The 20,241-nt window shown below is 43.1% G+C and overlaps 1 protein-coding gene and 1 non-coding gene across 2 annotated transcripts in view; one reads left to right on the top strand and one right to left on the bottom strand.

Moving 5' to 3' along the window:
* Positions 1–20,241, top strand: part of NUP85 (nucleoporin 85) — a 1,184,651-nt gene that overhangs the window by 862,283 nt on the left and 302,127 nt on the right. The gene's annotated exons all lie outside the window — the stretch shown is intronic.
* On the bottom strand, positions 7,086–7,158 carry TRNAV-UAC. The gene has a single exon. It is a non-coding gene; the product is annotated as a tRNA-Val (tRNA).

Genomic DNA, 20,241 nt, shown 5'->3' with positions numbered 1-20,241 from the left:
ATATATGCATACACACATTTTTATATATATATATATATATATATATATATATATATATGACACACCCACATTAAAAAAAATCACATGATCACTTAAAACATCGTGTAAAATATTTAAAAGCCTGTGTCCACTGTTAAATATATACAGTAAAAAAATAAAACACCGCTCTTAAAATAAAAATAAAATGTATGTAACACTATTAATTCACCAATCTCAACATCTATTTTAAGAACGCATTTAAAACTTAGATGATCATTAACACATTTCCCAACTGTTGCATTCAAAAGTAACTGCCATTCAAATTCTTTAACATCTAATACATTTTCAGCTTCCCCACCTATATCAGGTTAAATATGATATATTTTGTCAAACAAAATCTTCTTTTTTTAAATGAACACATTTCTTTCCGTGTCTAAATAAAACATTCTTATTTTTAATTGAATAATTGTGTTCGCATATTCCGACATGAAAGACTTAACTTGTTTTAACACTGGCTTTAACTTCCATTCAATATACATAGCAAGAGGTTTAGTTTTGGAAGTTGATGATGAAATAGTTTGTCTCAGCAGAGGATCTAGTTCATTTTTTGTGGTTTGGGATATTAAGAATGTCTCTTAATTTAACATTACATGAACCAGTCTCACAAGATCATTCTAAAACAAATGGATGTCTTTATATTCAACAAAAATATAATTCCTGTCTACTACTTTGTAAAATTATTGTGTGTTTAATTCTTGTTGGATCAGGAGAAGGGGTTTAAAACAGTGTGGCATGCAGCCACAAATTCCCTTCAGTTGTTGCATTTATTACCATAGCGGCTTGTTCTTAGATGCAGAGTGCTCCATCTGTGCTAGTTTCAGTACCTGGGTTGTGACTGCGTGCTGGGTTAAGATGATGTTGAAGTGCTGGTTGCCCTATGGAGATTCTGCACCTTCTTCATTGTCTTCTTCAGAGAAGTCTGACAAGGAGCAGCGTCTAAGTAACTAGAGTTCCAAGGACCCTAATGTTCAAGAGAAGGACAAGGGAGTCTGAAAATGAGCAGGTCCCCTTAATTCTGATCAGCTGGATTTGAAGGTCCACTGATCTTTAACTTCTGCTGCTGTGTAGATTCCAGGCTTGATTCCTTCTTCTTGGAGCTGATCTCCCTTGATGCTGAGTTTAGGGAAATCTGTATCTCCAGAGCTGAGTGTGTCCAGTCCCTTCTTGGTTAAGGTGGAAGTTCCGGTAGGGTCCATTCCCCTTTTTCTCCTGTTACTCCAGAGGAGCTGTCATCCGAATCCTCTCCCTGCACACCCTTGGATCCAGGACTGTCCATCTAGTCTCCAATCCTTGGATCCAGCTACTGGCCGACAGGCTTCCAAGCCCTCAATAGCCTTGTCAGCTTGGTTGGGAGTCTTAGACTTTTGGATTTAGAGCAACTGAAGTGGTCTTTACTGCATGCCCAAATTCAGCTAGGAGTTATCCTGCCACCTTGGCACCAGTCCCTAAGGGTTTGGCTCCACCAGTTATTTTTTCCTCCCTTGGACCCTTCAGGGCTTATGCCTCTGGTTGCCTTGCCTCCACCTGGGTTGATGCAGATGGCTTGGCTGATTCAATTACCAACACCTAACTTGGTGTTCTCAACTCCGATGAGCTTTGGGTCCAAGAGTTTGGGGATGGGCACCTGATAATTTTGCTCCTGTTACTGTTTCAGGGCAGGTTGCTTTGTCTCATGAGTCTGACTGCTCCGTAGATTACTCTAAACCCAGTGTTGCTGTCTATTGGTGGCTAGTATCTATCTCTGCCTTCAATGTTATTGAAAGGATTTTCTCCAGGTTGGAGACAGAATGGTAGGCAACTACCAGTAATCCTCCCCTGTCTTTGCAGACATGCATTGGAATGTTCTGGAACTGTCAACACCTTCAGGCCTTAAAATTACCCTGTTTCTAGGGTCCCCTGCTTTTTCCACTTCTCCCTATATTCTGTGATTCAGGACAGTCATGGTAAGAGTCTGTGCAAGGAAAAAAGCACTTGGATTTCACAAAGGCGTCTCTCACAACGGATACTGACAGTGTGAAATATGAGAGGCCTCCCAAAAGGCCCCTGTGAGGATGCCTCTTTTGGTATTTTATGGAACTCTTTCATTGGCACAGGAGTTTGACAGCAGAAGTCCCCTCTTCAGAGGAGTCAGTATTTTTGGACACCTTTGATATGGGTCCATTCACATCCTGGGTGGATCTCCCTTCAGATGTGCATATCAACCTGGTGTCCTGTAGGACTTGGTGGGAACTTGATACGGTGGAACCTATCCCTAGGAGGCCTGTTAAGATCTTGCCTCCCCAAGAGTGGCAACATTGGAGTAAGGAACCTGCTTGTTGATGCTGTCCTGGTGGCAGCTGCCACCAAAAAGGACATTTTGGATCATAGGAGGTTACTAGGCTATTGGCCCTGAGGCCCTTATACGCCTAGCCAAGTGTTTAGCCCATGTTTAGACAAGTCAGCATCCAAAGCCTCTGTCCAACAGGAACACAGGTGGAAACACAGGGGTGAATTTTCTATTTTCCATCCAGTTATCCAGTTTGCAATTAAAAAGGGATAATGAGGTACTCTGCTTGACGTATAGAGAGAGAGTCTATTCCACAGCTGGGGGAGTCTCTGGGACACAAATCTCTCACCAACAAGTCCTATTGATATTACAGACCAGGCTGAGGTCGTGAGTACTGGTTGCTGGAGTGGACCTTGACTTGCGGATATGCAGCAATCCCATCAAGGCTGGGTCTGAGATTGCTCTGTATGCCAGACATAGGTCACCTCTGAGGAGTCTGTATGAAACCGAGTAGAGGAACAGGGCATTTAGCCTGTCTGTGTGGAGTAGATGTTTGAGGCCCTGGTTTGTCCTGGTGAGAAATGTCTGTGGTCTCTCCAGCTGCTGCATGTGCTTTGCGAGGTACATGCTGAAGGGGGCATTGTACTCAATAACTGGACTTATAAGAGAAGAATACAGGGATGTTATGACCTCTTGGTCCCTGGATGAAATACCTTTACTTATGAGGTGGGCCATGTAGAAAGCTTTCCATACAATGGAAGCAACATGGTGGTCAAACGTCAGGTTGCTATCAACCTGTGTGCCCAAATCCCTCGCTAGTACGCTACTGATTGTGTACTTAGGACAGTGTTATTAATGTGGTGTTATGTGGGGACATCACTCTCCCCAAAGGGTTTATGATGCATTTTTTGGCATTCATCTTGAGGCCATGTTTCTGCCACCAGTCATTTGTTTGGGTGAGACCCTCTTGGAGGCCGTCCACATCACTTGGGGAATTGACTGCGCCCAACTTGCAGTCACTTGCAAACTTGGTCAGCCATAGCCCCCTGGTTTTGGCCTGCACCTCAGAGAAGTATATCCCGACTAACAGAGGCTCCAAGACCAATCCCTGGGGTATACCGCTCGTTACGTGTTTACTGCTTGAGGTGGCTTCCCCTTTTTTTGATTAGGTGGGTTCTGTCAGTGAGCCAGTTTGATACCCATCTAGTAACATATGTATTGATACCTAGTTGAAAGAGTTAATCTACTATGCCCGAGTGGAGAATAGTGTTGAAGTCTTTGGTTAGGTCAAGATTGGTGGTGTACACCATCTTCCCCTGGTCCATGGCTTTGGTGACTGTCTCAAAGAAGTCAACCAGATTTGACAGATACAACTTCCTCTTGACAAAACCAAACTGTGTGGAGTCGAGTGCTTGGAGGTTGCCATTGTATCTGTTAATAAGGTCCATGATAATCTATTCCATGGCCTTGCAGATCAGGCTAGTTAGGCTGATGGGTCTATAATTTCCTGGATCGCTGGACACCCCACCTTTGTGTAAAGGGAGGACAGTGGCTGTCCTCCACTTGGCTGGGACAAAGCCAGTACTCAGGCTTTGGTTGAATAGGGTGCCTAATGGCCCTGCAAGTTCATGCCTGAATTCATGTAGGATGCAGCCTGGGATGTTATCAGGTTCCATGGAGGTTGTATTTTTTGCCTTTGTGAGGGCAGTGATGACTTGTTCCGTAGAGATAAGGGGTGGGGGGGGTAGTTTCTGTGGATGTCCGGATTTACTGATGGGGGGGGGCAGAGGGGAGAAGGTTTCACTTAATCTGTCCGCCAGTAGATTGGCTGTATCTACAGCATTTGTGTATGTGGTGTCCTTGACCACCAGTTCTGAACAGATCTGGGTACTTCCTTTGAGATTGCGGGCATATGTGAAAAAGGCCTTATGATTGTCTCTAGTAAATGTGGCCAATTTGGACTTGAAGTTGGCTTTAGAGGATTTCACTAATGCTCTTATTTGCTTGTTCAGGCAAAGGAGAGATTGCTTCCAATTGGGCACCTGCTTCTTTTTGGTCCTGGACAGCAATTTTTCCTTTTGTTATATAGTTTATTTATTGCAGATGTCCACCAGAGAGGTTTACTTTTCCTTGCGGAGGATGATTTTGTCCTGTCAGGTATTTCTGATTCCATGCATCTATATAAATGCTCGTATAGTTCTTTGGTGTAGATTTGGACAGTGGTGCCATTTCCTACAGTGAAGCTGTTTATACAATCGGCTTTGGAGAAGTTTATTTGTTTGACTCTAGCTAGAGAGAGGTCAGGGGAGATGGTGACTTCAAAAGTGACCGCTTTATGGTCGGATCCTACCGGGGGGGTATGATACAGTAGCGGTGCTGCAGTGGTTACTCATGTTTGTTAATACCAAGTCCAAGATATTGTCACCTCTTGTGGGGTATCGACTAGCTGTTCCAAGGCATTTGCATTGAAAAAGTCAAGGAATCTCTGGGCATTTGTGTTCTGGCTTGAGTATTTTTTTCCAATCTATGGCTGGGTAATTAAAGTCACCCAGGATCGGGGTAAAGTGTTGAATCTTGATAGATTTGAAGAGGTCTAGATAGGTGGAGTGGGCATCTTGAGTCAAATTTGAGGGCCTGTAGCTAACTATAAATTGAATAGGCATTGTGTCAATGGTTAACTGCATCTGGAGTGTCTCCTGTGCATCATACTGTTTGACCAGCGTGAAGGTGTGTGTGCCTTTAATATATATTGAAACTCCACTTCCCTTGGGTTTGCTGCCCACATTTTGAGGTCTGAATTTATGAAAGGATGAGTAAGCAGGTAAGGCTGGGGTGCTCTCTGCATCTTTGAGGCAGGTTTCTGAGACTGCACACATGTCAGCATCTTCCAGGGTTAAGAATGCTTGTAATGAGTGCAATTTCATGTTTAGACTCCTAGCAGTTAGCAGCATGACCTTTTAATTTGCATTTTGTTGAAATTTTTATGTTGGTAGTATCGACCTCATGACTTTTCCTTAAAAAGTCACTATGGGGGAGGAAAGGGCCTTTGCCAGAAGCCAGAATCCCAAGTGAGACAGATGCAGGCCTTCTTTAGCAAAGCATTTGTGGTCTGTCGATCATGTCTTCCTAGGCTTTCGGGCACTGGATCCCCCTGGAATGACACCAGAAACTAAGCAAATTGTTAGTCAATCATTTTCTGTTTGTATTGAGGCATCATTCTGGGTGACTGTAGAATGCTGCTTAAGGCTAGGGACATACCTGCCTGGGACACACATTCAGCAAACGCAATCATGTCTCTCTTCATGTAGTCCAAGGAGGTACGTCTCAAGTCGTTTACGCCAACATGGACTATGACAGAGTCATAACAGCACCTGCTGTTGAGAGACATGAGTGTGTGTGTGATATGGCGGATTCTGGCACCTGACAAACAACTAACCGTGACTTTCTCCTTATCCAGCTTGGTGAGAGGCACATCTGTGTGTGTCACAATGGAGTCTCCTATGACTAATATGTTGGGCTTATGGTTAGGTCTTAGTGGTTGTGAGACACTGGTTATGCTTGGTATGTGGTGTGGAGGGTTGTGGAGTTCTCATGTGTTTTTGTCTCTGAGGTCTCCTTTGTTTGGATTTGTTTTTGCTGAGATCCACTGCATATGTGGGTGTGTGTTGTGTAGTTGTGGGTGGTGTTTGAGGTGTAGTGATTATGTTGGCAACCTTCTCAGTGCCAGATATACTGGCTTGTGAGGGAGAGAGTGAAGACTCTAGCTTCTTTATGTAATTGCATCTCTCACAAATTGTGTTCCTAGGTGGTAGTAGTAGATGGTTGTCCATGTACATGAAGTAGTACTGTCTCAGGATGCCCATATCAACCAGGCTGGCAGGAGAAACCGTAGGAAATTGTCCCTACATAGTTGTCAGAGTCTGAGGGAGAGAGACCAGGGAGAGCTATGGGGTAGGCCTAAAGCCAAAGTGCTTAAATCAAAACTAAGAGAGTTAGAATAACACTTTAAATTTAAACAGGCTAAAAACAAGCAGTAATAAATGCATCAGAGAAGATGCAATTAAACACTTTAGAGAACAAGTAGCAGAAAAACCACGATGAAGTAATTAAGTAGGAGGAGGAAACACAAATACTGTAAAAGCAGCTGAATAAAGTTTTTTTAGTAAAGTGGAAAGAGACAAAGGAGATAATTCAAGGATAAGAAACTAATTGGGTTCGCCTTCCCAAATATTCTCTCTCTATTGGGTAAAATGAGTTAATGACACTGGACTGGGAGGAGTGTCCCAGATCAAATTTACAGTAAGGGCGTGCAACTGCAAAGATACCAAGTGTAAGAACAGGACACCAATAGGAAGGGAGGGTGGCAAACTATGCTATAGCAACTAGCTACACTATTTTAGGCAGAAAACACTGCAGAAATATTTATCACAGCAGAAAAACAGCAGAGAGACACTAATGGAAAATTTTAAACAGGTAAAGCAGAAAAGAGAGTAGAGAATACTTTTAACTGCAAACAAATCAGTTATATGATGCACTCATTGGCAGGAAATCAGAGCAAACAAACAGATGCTTAACAAATGGAGAACATTTCATGTTTCACGCAGTGAAACTGCCAAAAACCTTTACAGTGTGGCAGTAACAAAAGTGAGTTAACAGGCCCTGTAAGGCAGACAGTTTCAGTACAACAGTGCAGATTAGTTTATAGCAATAAAATACAGTAAAAATAGTGGGCAGCAGACAATAAAAAAGTGCTATAAATGGTTAGAATAAGCAATAATAATGGTTCTACTGGGGACTGAACCCAGGACCTTCTGCATGTAAAGCAGATGTGATAACCACTACACAATAGAATCTAGGAATGTTCTTCGGTCTATACCCCAAACAGGGAGTCCAAGGCACTGGACCATTTAGGAAAGTGTTGCCTACACATCAGCGACTTTCGCACTGAGAGCGTTAACTTCTTTGGCTCATTTGACAAGACGACTTTGTGGTATTGTCTTTGAAGTGTCAAAGGTAGTTAGGACACAACAGGTGCCAGAATATTCTTGAGACCTAGTTGTCGACTATGCAGTCTTATTTCCAATGTGTCTACGCGCCTATTCCAATGCAGCCAGTGACGCATCTCGAGCTGCCAGCACCGGCATTGCCATGCGCTGCATGTCTTGGATGTGATTATGCAATTTTGTGGACTGCGTCAAGGTTTGTTTTGTCAATGCCCCTTTCGATAGTTCCTCTCTTTTGGCCCAAAAATCAAAGACATGTTAGCCAAGAAGTGAACTGGAGAAAAAGGCTCTGTCTACTATCTGAGTGCACTTTGCCAGCCCTCAGCAGTCTTTCTCTATGAGCCAGTAGGGGAGCAAGCACTTGTTTTTTTGGGAAATTGCAGCAGTCTTTTCAGGATACCCCTGGTGAGGGTACCCCTCATGGCGGGGGAGGGGAGACAACCAAAACAGATGGCAACCGCACAGCAGAGGTGGGCTGTAGAACCAGGGCTTCTGTGGATCTTTCTCGGTAGAGCCTTTTAGCATACCTGGAAGGTTGCCCGACTTCCCTACTCTAAACGCAGATGGGGGGAGTCCGTTGGCTGTCCACCTAAAAGCTTGGGAGGCCATCATGTCAGACGCATTGGTGTTGAGGCGTATCCATAGACTGTATAATTCCATTTTGATTTCTGCCAAGAGATCATTCCACGTCACTCCCATATGTTCCACCCCATCAGAGGAGAGATGTAACAGACAAGACTCGGAAGATACTGACAAATCAAGTCATTCAAGAGGTCCCAGCATACTGAGGATCCAGAGCTTTTTCCAGGTCCTTTTTGACGCCATAGAAGAACAAGGACCTGAAAACAATGTTGGCAGGTAGCTTAGATAGCAATATCAGACTTAAGTCTAGCTGTTTTTCATTTGTTTATCTTTTGTGTTTAGTTTTATTATTCTTTCACTTCTGTTCTTGTAAGTATGCATTTCATTTTTCAGAGGTAGTGTAGTTGGGGGAGCTTCTCTGTGTGCGGGTGTGCACGTGTAAGTGTATGCATGTAGTGTGGCAAATTACATAATGGGAAATTTTGTCCATTTTCCTATTTGCTTATTTGTGTTGAGGGGATTTGCGTGTAGTGTGTTAACTTTTCCTTTAGATTTTAGTGAGTAGTGAAAATATAGCCGATGAATTTAGGGGAATTTTAGTAGCTTTGATTATCACTCTAAATGATCATGCATAACATGGCGAAACAAAATGCAGCAACTGCATTACTTTGATAGCTAAAGGGTATTTTACCCCTATTTTGGTATAAAATGATTTTATATGAAAATTCTCATGTCTTCCTGGTGTGCTGCGCTGTTGAGTGTTATGCACAGACTTCTAGTTGGAGGTGCAAGCTGTCCTGTCTTGACTTCCGCAGATTGTACAGCATTTAGCATTTGAATAACTATTGTTGTATATTTAAAGTATACATTTAAAAGGGGGCAATGGACAAGTCATTTTGTTTGTTTCTTTTGGACATTAGTACTGTTGTGGTTACAGGCTTCAAAAGGACGTGCTTTAACAAAAAATAAAACGTGGGCACATAAAGTCAATGTTCAGGCACTCAGATAACTTTTAATATTTAATAAATACAAGTTTGTTTATTAAATATTGGTATTGCCCTGGTGCTTTATCTTTGACAAGTTTGATTTTCAACTGATGTTTAGACACAGTGGCAAGTGACATTGCCAGAAGTCACAGCACCCTCAACCTCTTATCTTCATGATGCAAGTGTGAGGACTTGGGTCAAAGCAAGCATACAAACAATGCAGTGAAACAATGCATTTTTACAAAGAAGATATCTTCTGATGTCCTGCAAATTTGTCAGTCATTTATTCAGATTCCACCAGTGGCTCGACGATACGATGAGGGCAGCAGTGATGAACAGTTTTGCTAGGTGAGACTTTAGCTTGCATATGATCTTTGTGAGTGTAAGTATTTCATTGACATCTGGTATATTTGCGTGTATGTGATTTTATATATATATATACACACACACACAGTGGATATAAAAAGTGTACACACCCCTGTTAAAATGCCAGGTTTTTGGGATATAAAAAATGAGACCACTGTAAATCATTTCAAAACTTTTCCCCACCATCAATTGAAAAAAACAAATCTTTTAAGGGAAAAATATGAAAAAAAAAAAAAAAAAAACGTACAATAAGCTGGTTGCATAAGTGTGCACACCCTTAAACTAATACTTTGTTAAGCACCTTTTGAGTTAATTACAGCATTCAGTCTTCTGGGGGTGTATACACTTTTTATATCCACTGTACATGTATACATATATGGGTCTAATTAATTTGACCTAAAACTTATTTGACTGACACCCAATTGACCTAAATTTAATTTGACTGACGACTCATTTGACTGACTCCCATTTCACCGATAGCTTACAGTGCTGAATTTCAACATACTAAATCTTAAACCATAGACAAGCACACTTAGGACACCAATAACTAACCCTTTCCAGAACTTAAAAACTACTTACCCGCTCAACAGAAACTGGACAATGTACAACCAAACTAGGAGGAGGCTATATCCCCCCTAATTATATTTACTGACTCCAGGATCGCACTACAGTGAGGAAAAGAGCATAAATCTTTAACTTGCCTTACAGAACTCGGCACACTGCCAATACTGCTGGGAACGCACAAAACATTCGCCAAATTACTTAAGATACTTCCCATAAAAATGTAAAGAGACAAACTCAAATTTAGAAGCACTACAACACTACTTTCTACATGACTATCAGAATTCTAACAGTCAGCACTGTAAGTTACAGTAATTATTTTCATCGCAAGCAAGTCACAGGTGAAGGAAAACCCACAACAAGTCTATGTCTTAAAAGACGGTGAAATGGGAGTCAGTCAAATGAGTTTGTCAGTCAAATGAAATTTAGGTAATTTGGGTGTCGGTCAAATGAGTTTTAGGTCAAGTGAAGCAGACACACACACACACACACACACACATATATATATATATATATATATATATATATATATATATATACACACATTATGCACACACACACACACACACACATATATATATATATATATATATATATATATATATATATATATATATATATATATATACACACACACAGTCACACACACACACACACACACACACATATATATATATATATATATATATATATATATATATATATATATATATGTAAATGTACATGTTGTACAAGAGGTATTTTTTTATCACACAGTTTACCTTGAGTCTGTTTATAGGACGTATATTTGTATTTTATATGTGCTCTGTGAGTTACTGCACTCTATCATATATTGGCTAAGATTCAGAAATAAACAGAGCAATGTATTACCCAAAACTGCACAGGACTAGTCTGATTCAGAAAGACAGGTAGTGCTATTGCACAATCTGCATCAGATACTAATGACTATAAATATATGGAAGTGAACACATTATGCTATTGAGCCCAGTAGTGAATGCAGATGAGCGCAAGCAATATTAGAGTAATTCAGAAATGAAAAAAATTGTGTAATAGGTCAGGGATGTAAAAAAATCTTTTACACAGCAATTTCTGAGTAGAATGCATACTAGCCATACAATATGTTAGAAGCCGTTATCACAGCCAGTGTTCAGAATGGTTCACACAGTTGCCCTCCATCTTAGTGAAGGATTTGACCATGTCTAACATGCCATCACCTCCTCAATAGGGACATAGTCGAACATGATCATGTGGACAGAGTCATCTCCTTATATCAAATCTTGCGGGATTCATGGAAGACTGATCCCTGTGGATACTAATGCATTTGTAGCATTGACTATCTCTTCTACAGGGACTTTCCACTGGCAGTCTGGTGGGTATATCACAGGCATTCATCTCACGAATACTACACCAGTGGAGGAGCATATGTGGTTCATATGGACTGCAGAGGATGGCAGCAACTCATTGCAGAAGTTCTAGCTGCCATTGACTACACTCAAATCACCACCATTGCCCTGCTATTACAAATGGGCAGTGGTGTGTCATCAGGAAAGGTTTCCACTCCAACTGCCATTTGGTGTACAAAGCCCATGGTATTGTGCACAGTGCGTGTTTGTGTGTGCGTGCGCCATCCATGGTTTCCCATGATTCCAACGTGTAGCACGTCTGATTTGTACCATTTGTTTGTATGGGGTGATTTCCCACAAGGATTTTTTAACGATGATGTCTAATATGCCCTGGAGCCAAGGCTCATGATACTAGAACACAACTCGCAGAGCATGGAGCATAGCTGAGATGAAATATAGTGGTATTGTCGAGCACCAATGTTGTTAAATGTGTTCAGAATGCCCTGATGTTCATCGTGTTTCACAGTTGCAGTCATTACTCTTGGGTTATCCTGCTGGCAGGCTACCCGCAGTCGACCAGAATTCTAAAGTCTAGGTCTGGCGTCGGTTGCTGTCACCTCTTCCCTGATGTCAGTGCGCCAGGGGTATAAAAGATGCAGCTGACGCCATTTTCTCCAGTCTTTCTTGCCGCACGGTGCCTGAAGCAAAAGCAGTTTGCAAGTGTTGGACGGCCGACTCCTGAGATTTTCAAATTCGAATTTCAGAACCAGAGTCTTCATTAAAGCTAAGTACCCCGTTGGGGAAACTTTTTTCTTGCTCCAGACCGATGTCAGAAAAAGTTAACAATTGTATTTCTTATGGGAAGCAAATACCTCATAAGGATTTTCACTCTTACTGTATTCCTTGCCTAGGCCCTGATCACAACGTTGCTAGCTGTCGGTTTTGTGCTAGATTTAACCAACGCACTGTCAAGCGTCGGTTCGATTTTGCATTTCATTAATTTGGCCGAAGATTTAATTATATAATGCCATTGGACCAGCCGACAAACGGAGTTTACAAAAAACGCAAGGACAAGGAAAAGGCTAGGCATCCTAGGTCCAAAACCGACGACGAAGCTTCTGCTAGGCCAGTCGCCGGTTCTCAGTGAGGCGCTTTCGCAGCCCCTGGCACCCACTACCTCAGAGCCACAGGCCGCTTCCGACTCCCACATGGAGCCGACTGGGCCTCTGGAAACTCAAGGTATCGGACACTCAGAAATCATTCCCTCAGATGGGTCCGGAGCCGCTGAGCAGGCATCGGCTTCTGAGGGTGTCTTCAGACCTACACAACTGTATATTAAGCCATATTCAGCTTCAAAGACTAAAGCAGCTTAAAAGACAAAGAAACAAGTACAGCATTCTCCTTCTCAGACTTCCATGCCTAAAAAACAGATGCTCAAAATGGCCAAAGACCTAATTAGTTTGATCAGGGGTGCCCATCCCCCTTCTGATAAGAGGCCTAGGCAAGAGACAGAGTATGATTCTTCTGATCAAGTTTCTATTTCCTCTGATTCCTCTTCTGAACAGGATTACCCCATGCTTCCCTATGAGGATTCTGATGCTGAAGAAATCCATTCCTTCAGCCTCTCCTTCTGAGGATTATTCTTTTGGAGAAACCCTGCCTACCATGAGGGAGCATTTCCACTGGGAGAGCCAAGATTATTTTGAATCTAAGAAAAGGCTCAGAGACTTTCTGCTACTTCCCCAGCACAGACCCCTTGCTATTCCACCTCTCCTGGATATTGTAGATGTATTTTCAGAGTCCGGCCTGTCCCCTGACTCTTTACCCCCTGCACCTGCTAAGCCAGACAGGTACTACAGGGTCCCGGATTCTCATAAATTCCTGTATAAAAACCCAGCTGCTGACCCAGAAACTATACCTCAGGGTCCCAAAGGGGTTAAAACTTCTACTGCAAAAAACCCTGTCCCCTCTGATAGGGATTCTAGGGCTCTAGATAGATGGGGGAAAAAAGTCTATACTTCTGCTACCCTGGCTGTAAGGCCTTTAAATTGTCAGTTTCATATGCTTAAATATCAGCAATATTTAATGTCACTGCTTAAACAGAAATTGTTTACAAATACTGAAAGTTCAGAGAACAAGGAATTGCAGGATTTATTGCATGCAGCTGAACAAGTGGGAAAGCATATTTTGCAATGTGGTTATGATTCACTGGAGGCCTCTTGCAAGGCCGGTGTCACAGGTTCTGTTATTAGAAGGCATGCTTGGTTAAAGGAACAGAATCTGCCTGATCATGTTAAAGCAAAATTATTAGATGCACCATTACAGCATGATACTTTGTTTGGTGCTACAGCAGAAGAGGTGTTAAAAAATGGAGGATCAAGCAAAATCCATGCAGACAGTCCAGGATTTCTTACAGGTGCAGCCACCCAGGTTTAGCAGGAACTGGCCCTCTAAAAATTGGTCCTTTCCAGTGTCAGACAGACCACAAAGAGGCAGATACAGGCGTCCCAGAGTCAGATCTCAGCCCCAAGTCTCATACAGGCCTAAACAGTGGGGTGCTCCTACCTCCAAAAGCAGAGAAGACAAATCACAACCTTACCGGAAACAGTCCCAATGACTTTCCTCTACCAGATCCAAGCACTTTTCTTTTGGCAGCCCCCTTGGGGGAAAACTAGCACTTTTTTCATCAAATTGGCAAATGGTTACCCAAGACAAATGGGTCCTGAACATAGTGTCCCAAGGCTATAGGTTCCATTTTCACACCCTACCAAGGTCAAAAGGTATGCCAGATCTGCCACACAATTAATGGGCAGAGGCCCAAAAACAAATTACAGCCCTCATGGACATGAGGGTCATTCAGCAAGTACCACAACAAGAGCAGGGGCAAGGATTTTACTCCAGACTTTTTCTAGTACCCAGAAAGGACAAAACCTGGAGACCAATACTGGACCTGTCAATTTTAAATACGTTTCTGGAAGTTCCAAAATTCAAGATGCTGGGCAAGAAGGCTTGGTTTGTAACTTTGGACCTAAAAGAGGCATACCTGCATGTCCCAATCAGACAATCTTGCAGAAGATACCTCAGATTTATAGCTGGCTGAATGCATTACCAATTCTCTGCACTGCCCTTTGGCTTATCTACTGCACTCAGGGTCTTCACAAAATGCCTGGCACCAGTAATTGCGTTTTGCTGACAAAAAGGAATTCAAATATATCCCTACTTGGACAACTGCCTAATTCAAGCAGAGAACAAAGACTTTCTTCTGAAGCATCTGGCTTTTGTAAAAAGATTACTAATTGGCCTAGGGTACACAGTAAACGAAAAAAAATCAAAACTAGTGCCCTCTCAAGAGATAATATTCCTGGGTGCAAGCTTAAATACAACTGCCCAGATGGCTTATCTCACGCCAGACAAACAAAAGCATCTGACTACTTACTTCAAGAGATTGGCAACAAAAACCCACTTATCTGCAAGGAAAATCCTGCAGGCATTGGGTTTCATGGCATCTTGCATTCTACTAATTCCATATGCCAGACTGCATATGAGGAAACTACAGTGGTACCTAAAAAGTGTTTGGACTCAGCATTGCCACAGCCTGGAGACAGTAATTGCACTCATTCCCTGCCTGCAACAGGAGTTTCGATGGTGGGCAGAAGCCTGTCACCACAACAAGGGTCTGCCATTCAGTTTACCCACAGCCAGACAGACACTGACAAACGGATGCATCAGATTATGCCTGGGGGTCCCATATGGCAGGAAAATGTATTCAGGGCACATGGCCTGCAAACCAGATGCATCTTCACATCAATCAGAAAGAGATGCTAGCTGTTCAAAATGCCCTGGCAGCTTTCAAGGACCTGCTTCATCCAGGACAGTTACTGATAGACAGACAAAACTATGGTCATGTAGTACATAAACAAGCAGGGAGGTACACATTCCTACCCCCTATGCAGACAAGCAATGACCTTATGGGACACAGCATTGGCTTTTCAAATTCACCTGCAAGCACACTTCCTGCCAGGAAAAACAAATTCTCTGGCAGACGAACTAAGCAGAAACCTCATGGATCCCCATGAATGGAAACTGGATCCACAAGTCTTCAGCATGATAATAAGGAAATGGAGATGCCCAGACATAGATCTATTTGCCTCCCCTCACAACTACCAATTGCAGAGATTTTGCACAAGGATTTATCACAAGTAAGCATGGAAAGTGGATGCCCTATCCTTCAGCTGGAAAAATCTAACGGTATATGCTTTTCCCCCACTGCCTCTCCTTCCCAGGGTACTCCTAAACGTCAGACAAGAGAAGCCAAAAATGATACTGATTGCACCAGAGTGGCCACGCCAGCACTGGTACCCAATCCTAAAGAGCTTGTCTGAAGGTCCCGCATGGATATTGCCTCAAACTTCTCACTTGCTGACCCAACAAAACAGTCAGATCCTGCACAGCCAACTCAGGACCTTAAATCTGGCAGCATGGCGGATAATGTAGCCATTAAGAACACTCCTCTTTCAAAAGCTGTTATGGATGTTATATTGAAGGCCAAGAGGCCCAGCACCAGAAAATCTTATGCAGAAAAATGGAAAAGATTCTGTGCTTGGAACAAGGCATTGACGCGTGTGTACCAAATATCCCTCAGATTTTACAATACCTAACTGAGATGCTGGACAAAGGCCTTTCCTTCTCATCAATTAAGATTCATGCCTGTGCCTTTTCAGCTCTTTACAATACGGAACCACCTATCTTTTCTCATCCTTTAATAATGCAGTATTTCAGAGGGGCCAAAATTATTAGACCTCCAAGGAGAGCACCAATTCCAGCCTGGGACCTCAGTTATGTTTTGGAAAAACTCACACTGCCTCCATTCGAGCCAGCATCAACAGCAGATATAAAATTCTTATCCTGGAAAACAGCTCTGCTCCTAGCAATAACCTCTGCAAGGCTAGTTTTGGAGTTACAAGCATTCATGGCTGTGGAACCTTTCATCATTTTTCATCCAGACAGGGTTTCTCTGAGGGAAAACCCTACATTTATGCCTAAGGTGGTGTCCAGTGTGGCCCTTAAATAAACCAGTCACTTGTCAACTTTTATCCTAATCCACAGAACAAGGTTCAGAAAATTCTGCATTCTTTGGACATACTTAGGCAGTTACGCTTCTACTTGGACAGAACTAAAGCTTTCAGAAAGACTGAGCAACTTTTAGTGTCATATGCTGCAGGATCACAAGGAAAGGCTATCTCAAAACAGACTATTTCTAAATGGATAGGCCATTGCATCTGTTTCTGCTATTTTCATCATGGCAAATCAGTGCCTAAGGCCATTAGGCTTCATTCCACCTGAGCAGCAGCCACTTCAGTAGCCTTCCTCAGAGGAGTACCAACCAAAGATATCTTAGTGGCTACAACTTGGATTTCAGTGCACACCTTCATAAAGCACTACCACTTACCTCTTTACTCTAGGTCCAGAGCAGGCTTTGCCACTGCAGTTCTGCAGGGCCTCATAGCCTCTCCTAATCCTATTTAGCCCAGCCACCCTTCCTCAGCTTTGGGATTCAACCCAAGAGTAATGACTACAACAGTGAAACATGATGAACATAGTACAATTGTGTACTTACCATAAATGTAGATGTTCGACTGTATTCACTGTTGCAGTCCAGGTTACCCACCCACCATCCCCCTCTTCTTTGCTGGGACTTATCTGCACTTCTCTATCCTATACAACCTTTTTGGTGTATTTGCTTGTAGATGAAGAAAATGTTATTTTTGTGCATGCATTTTTATTGGCATATTTTTCAGCCTACCAATTTGGGGGCACCTGACATCTGGGGCAAGAAAAACTGAAGAAAATGGCATCGGCTGCATCTTTTATGCCCCTGGCGCACTGACGTCAGGGAAGAGGCGACAGCAACCGACGCCGGACCTAGACTTTGGAATTCTGGCCGACTGCGGGTAGCCTGCCAGCAGGATAACCCAAGAGTAATGACTGCAACAGTGAATACACTCGAACATCTACATTTATGGTAGGTACACAACTGTACTTTCTGCTGCCTAGATTGCTGTGGTGGAGTAGTGCACAGTATGTTCTGGAAAGCTGCAGCAAGTTTTGTTCTCTGTGGACATTTCTGCTCAGCAGGGTGGTATGTAGACAGCAGGAGCAGACAATTGTAGTATTAAGAACCAATAGTAAATTGTAGTGTGTTGCTTTAATGCTGAATTAGTGTTTGTCACATGATTTTGATGAATGACTTAAATGAAATGGTTGTAACCTTTGTATTCACTTGCCTGACAAAGCCTTATGGTGAAAGTCTGAGTACTAGCAGCATTGTTCGAATAATATAATTTTACTGGATTTTATTTACATCGTGGTGTTGGCGTTATCTTCTTCTGTCAGTCTTAGGAACCAGCCAGACTGCAACAAGTGGCACACTAGGAGCCAGTTTAGGAGCTGTCATTAGTGTAGTCTGCAGAGGAAGACTATGCCAGTCAGAGGTGGGCATAGTATACTGCAGTACTGGTACAGAGGCGGCATCTGGTCTACAACTATGGATCAGATTAGACACAAGTTAAAACTGATGCATACAGTACTACACCCAGGCTATGTTCTGTGCACTGATTGAGCATGCCATGCATCGGACATTACTTACCTATGTTGCACAGCAGCGTGGCCAGAGTACAGTTGGCCGTAATATGCACAGATGGGAAGGGATACAGTCACAGGGATCAGCAAACAGGCATGTTAGTGAAAGGTCGGACTAAGGATGTGTAAGGGAGAGTGCGTAAAGGCTGGATGATCAGGGCTGGCTGCTTGTTCAGTGAGGGGGTGGTTCTTCCTGGGGGTAATAGGTCTCCAGATGTAAAGCATGTTTTCTTAGTATAGTTTCCATGAGATACAGCTCCAGTAAATATGGTTGCACTTTGTTTGTGGCTGTGGTAAGTGTGGGATATCAAGAGGGAATGATACAGACTATGAATGTCCAACACCCACTGGCAAGGACAGAGATGAACTTTTAGACTGCAAACACTTGGCTGTGCTTTGTACCTGATTGCCACACAGGTTACATTTGCATTGGCAGCCATGCTGTGCTGCCAGGCTCACCACTGGTGGTTGATGTGAAGGAGGTAACAGTATGTAAACTTTAACTACCTGTTGTTTGGGCTGCAGCCACAGTGGAGGTAGATGAGTAAGAACCAAGGGAGAGATGTTGGCCTACCATGAAGAGGGATTTAGCCCAGTGGAAGCACTGTAGACACAGAGTATGCCTATCTAACATGCCGGTCAGTTGGAAGAAGTCTTCATGTACGCAGCTGAATGAAGTCTTCGTGTACATCACAGAGTCCGCCCCATATACCTTTTGCCACTGTCATTGTGGTGGTGCCATCTATCTGTACCTGTATGACTGCCCTGCCCATCTATTATGCCAATTGTGACACCCACTTTGGGCAATGAATGGGAGCCATGTCACTGATTGCCACCACCCTGCTGCTCCCAACCCCTGTCCCCTGTGCTCTGTGATGGCACTGTGGCCCATTGCTGGTGCATGTGCAGGGGGTGGGGTGTTTCCTGTGTAGTACAGGGTATAACCTGCCCTTCTACATGATCTGGAGAGGTTGTGATCATGTTTCACAGGTAGCAGAGCTATGCCCATTGAATGTGGGTGATACTGTGTCCAAGGTAGCACTGACAACAGGCAAGCCCTTTGCAACAGTTGAGGACCCTCTGATTGTTGTACCTGTGGAAGCATACAAACACCCAAGTATAACTTGGTGAATGTGTGACAGTCACAGTTTTCCACTCATATTTCTCAACCTCTTAGTACGAGAAATCTGGGCAAAGCCTAAAATAATAGGGCAGAGGCCCATAAATCAAAACAGGTTTTAAATATTTCTCTTGTATACTTAGAAAGTTGCTAGAATGAAAGGATTTATGTTAGTATGTCTTTTTTGAATGGTCTGAAGTATGAAAATGACATATGTCATTGTTTAGTGACTTTATTCCTCGCTCATATGCCAGAAAATGACAAATTTTATAAGGAAAAGAATGCAAACATACGTATTTTATGTGGTATGCATTTGTGCCTGCATCCTGGATGTACATGTAGTGAAGGTATAGCAGCATTGAGCATTTCTGCGTTCGTGGAGCTGGTATGCCACAAAAATGTGGTACTGACATGAGGAAACACCAACCTGGTGTATCCCAAGTAAACAGACTGGATGGTGCATCCCAAGTAAACAGACTGGATGGTGCATCCATATCAGCTCCCACATCTAGGCCTCTGCCAGGTATCAGGGTCCTTTCATCCTTCCAAGTCAGGGACTCAAGGAAAATTTCTGTATGGCAGTGCTGGTAGTCTGTAATGGCAGACCCCTTCCCATGACCATCTTCTCCTGGGCAATGGCATGGACCTTTGTATAGGCATGCAGAAACATATCAGTGACCCTGCAGCAGACTTGATAGGATGCACTGTTGTGGCCATCAGAAGCATTAATGTCCACAGCCAGCTCATGCTACACACGTCACGGGAAGGCTTAGTCAGTCCTGTCTGTGCTCAGAATCTGCTTTCCATGATCCAGACAGCCTGCAGCAGCACATCAGTTTCTGCCTGGGAAAACATTTTGAGGTACTTCGCTGTTTTAAGATCAGAAATGTGTACATACACCTGTGGTCACTGAGCAGGTGCAGAATATGTGCAGCACCAACTGTACCAGTCACACACCCATGTAGCAGCTCTGGCAGTTTAAGATAGCATGCCCACCATTTTCGAGTATCGCATGACTCCTCACCATAGAGGTCCAGTAGGGCCTTTCCGATGCCCCCACCCCTTTTAGTAAATTTATGTGGAGTAACCCCCCCAAAGGTAGAAAAATTCTATAGTTTTCCAGTCACTGTCCCCCCACTGGCTCACTTGCCTGTGTACCCTTACGACAGCAGATGTACAGCACTTCTGTACTACCAATGCGTATTTAATACAAAGATCCATCATAACCCTCAATACTGTGCATCACTTTATTGGCAAGTTGCTATGGCATAAGCAACACTGCTCCAACCCCCCCACCCCCCATCACTGCCAACAAGTTGCAAGAATCACAGTTGTT

Source organism: Protopterus annectens, chromosome 10.part0, assembly GCF_019279795.1.
Source record: "Protopterus annectens isolate FY-2018-M chromosome 10.part0, PAN1.0, whole genome shotgun sequence".
Taxonomy (NCBI): Eukaryota; Metazoa; Chordata; order Ceratodontiformes; family Protopteridae; genus Protopterus; species Protopterus annectens.
Note: the sequence above shows the minus strand (reverse complement) of the source record. Positions and strands in the feature narration are given on the sequence as shown.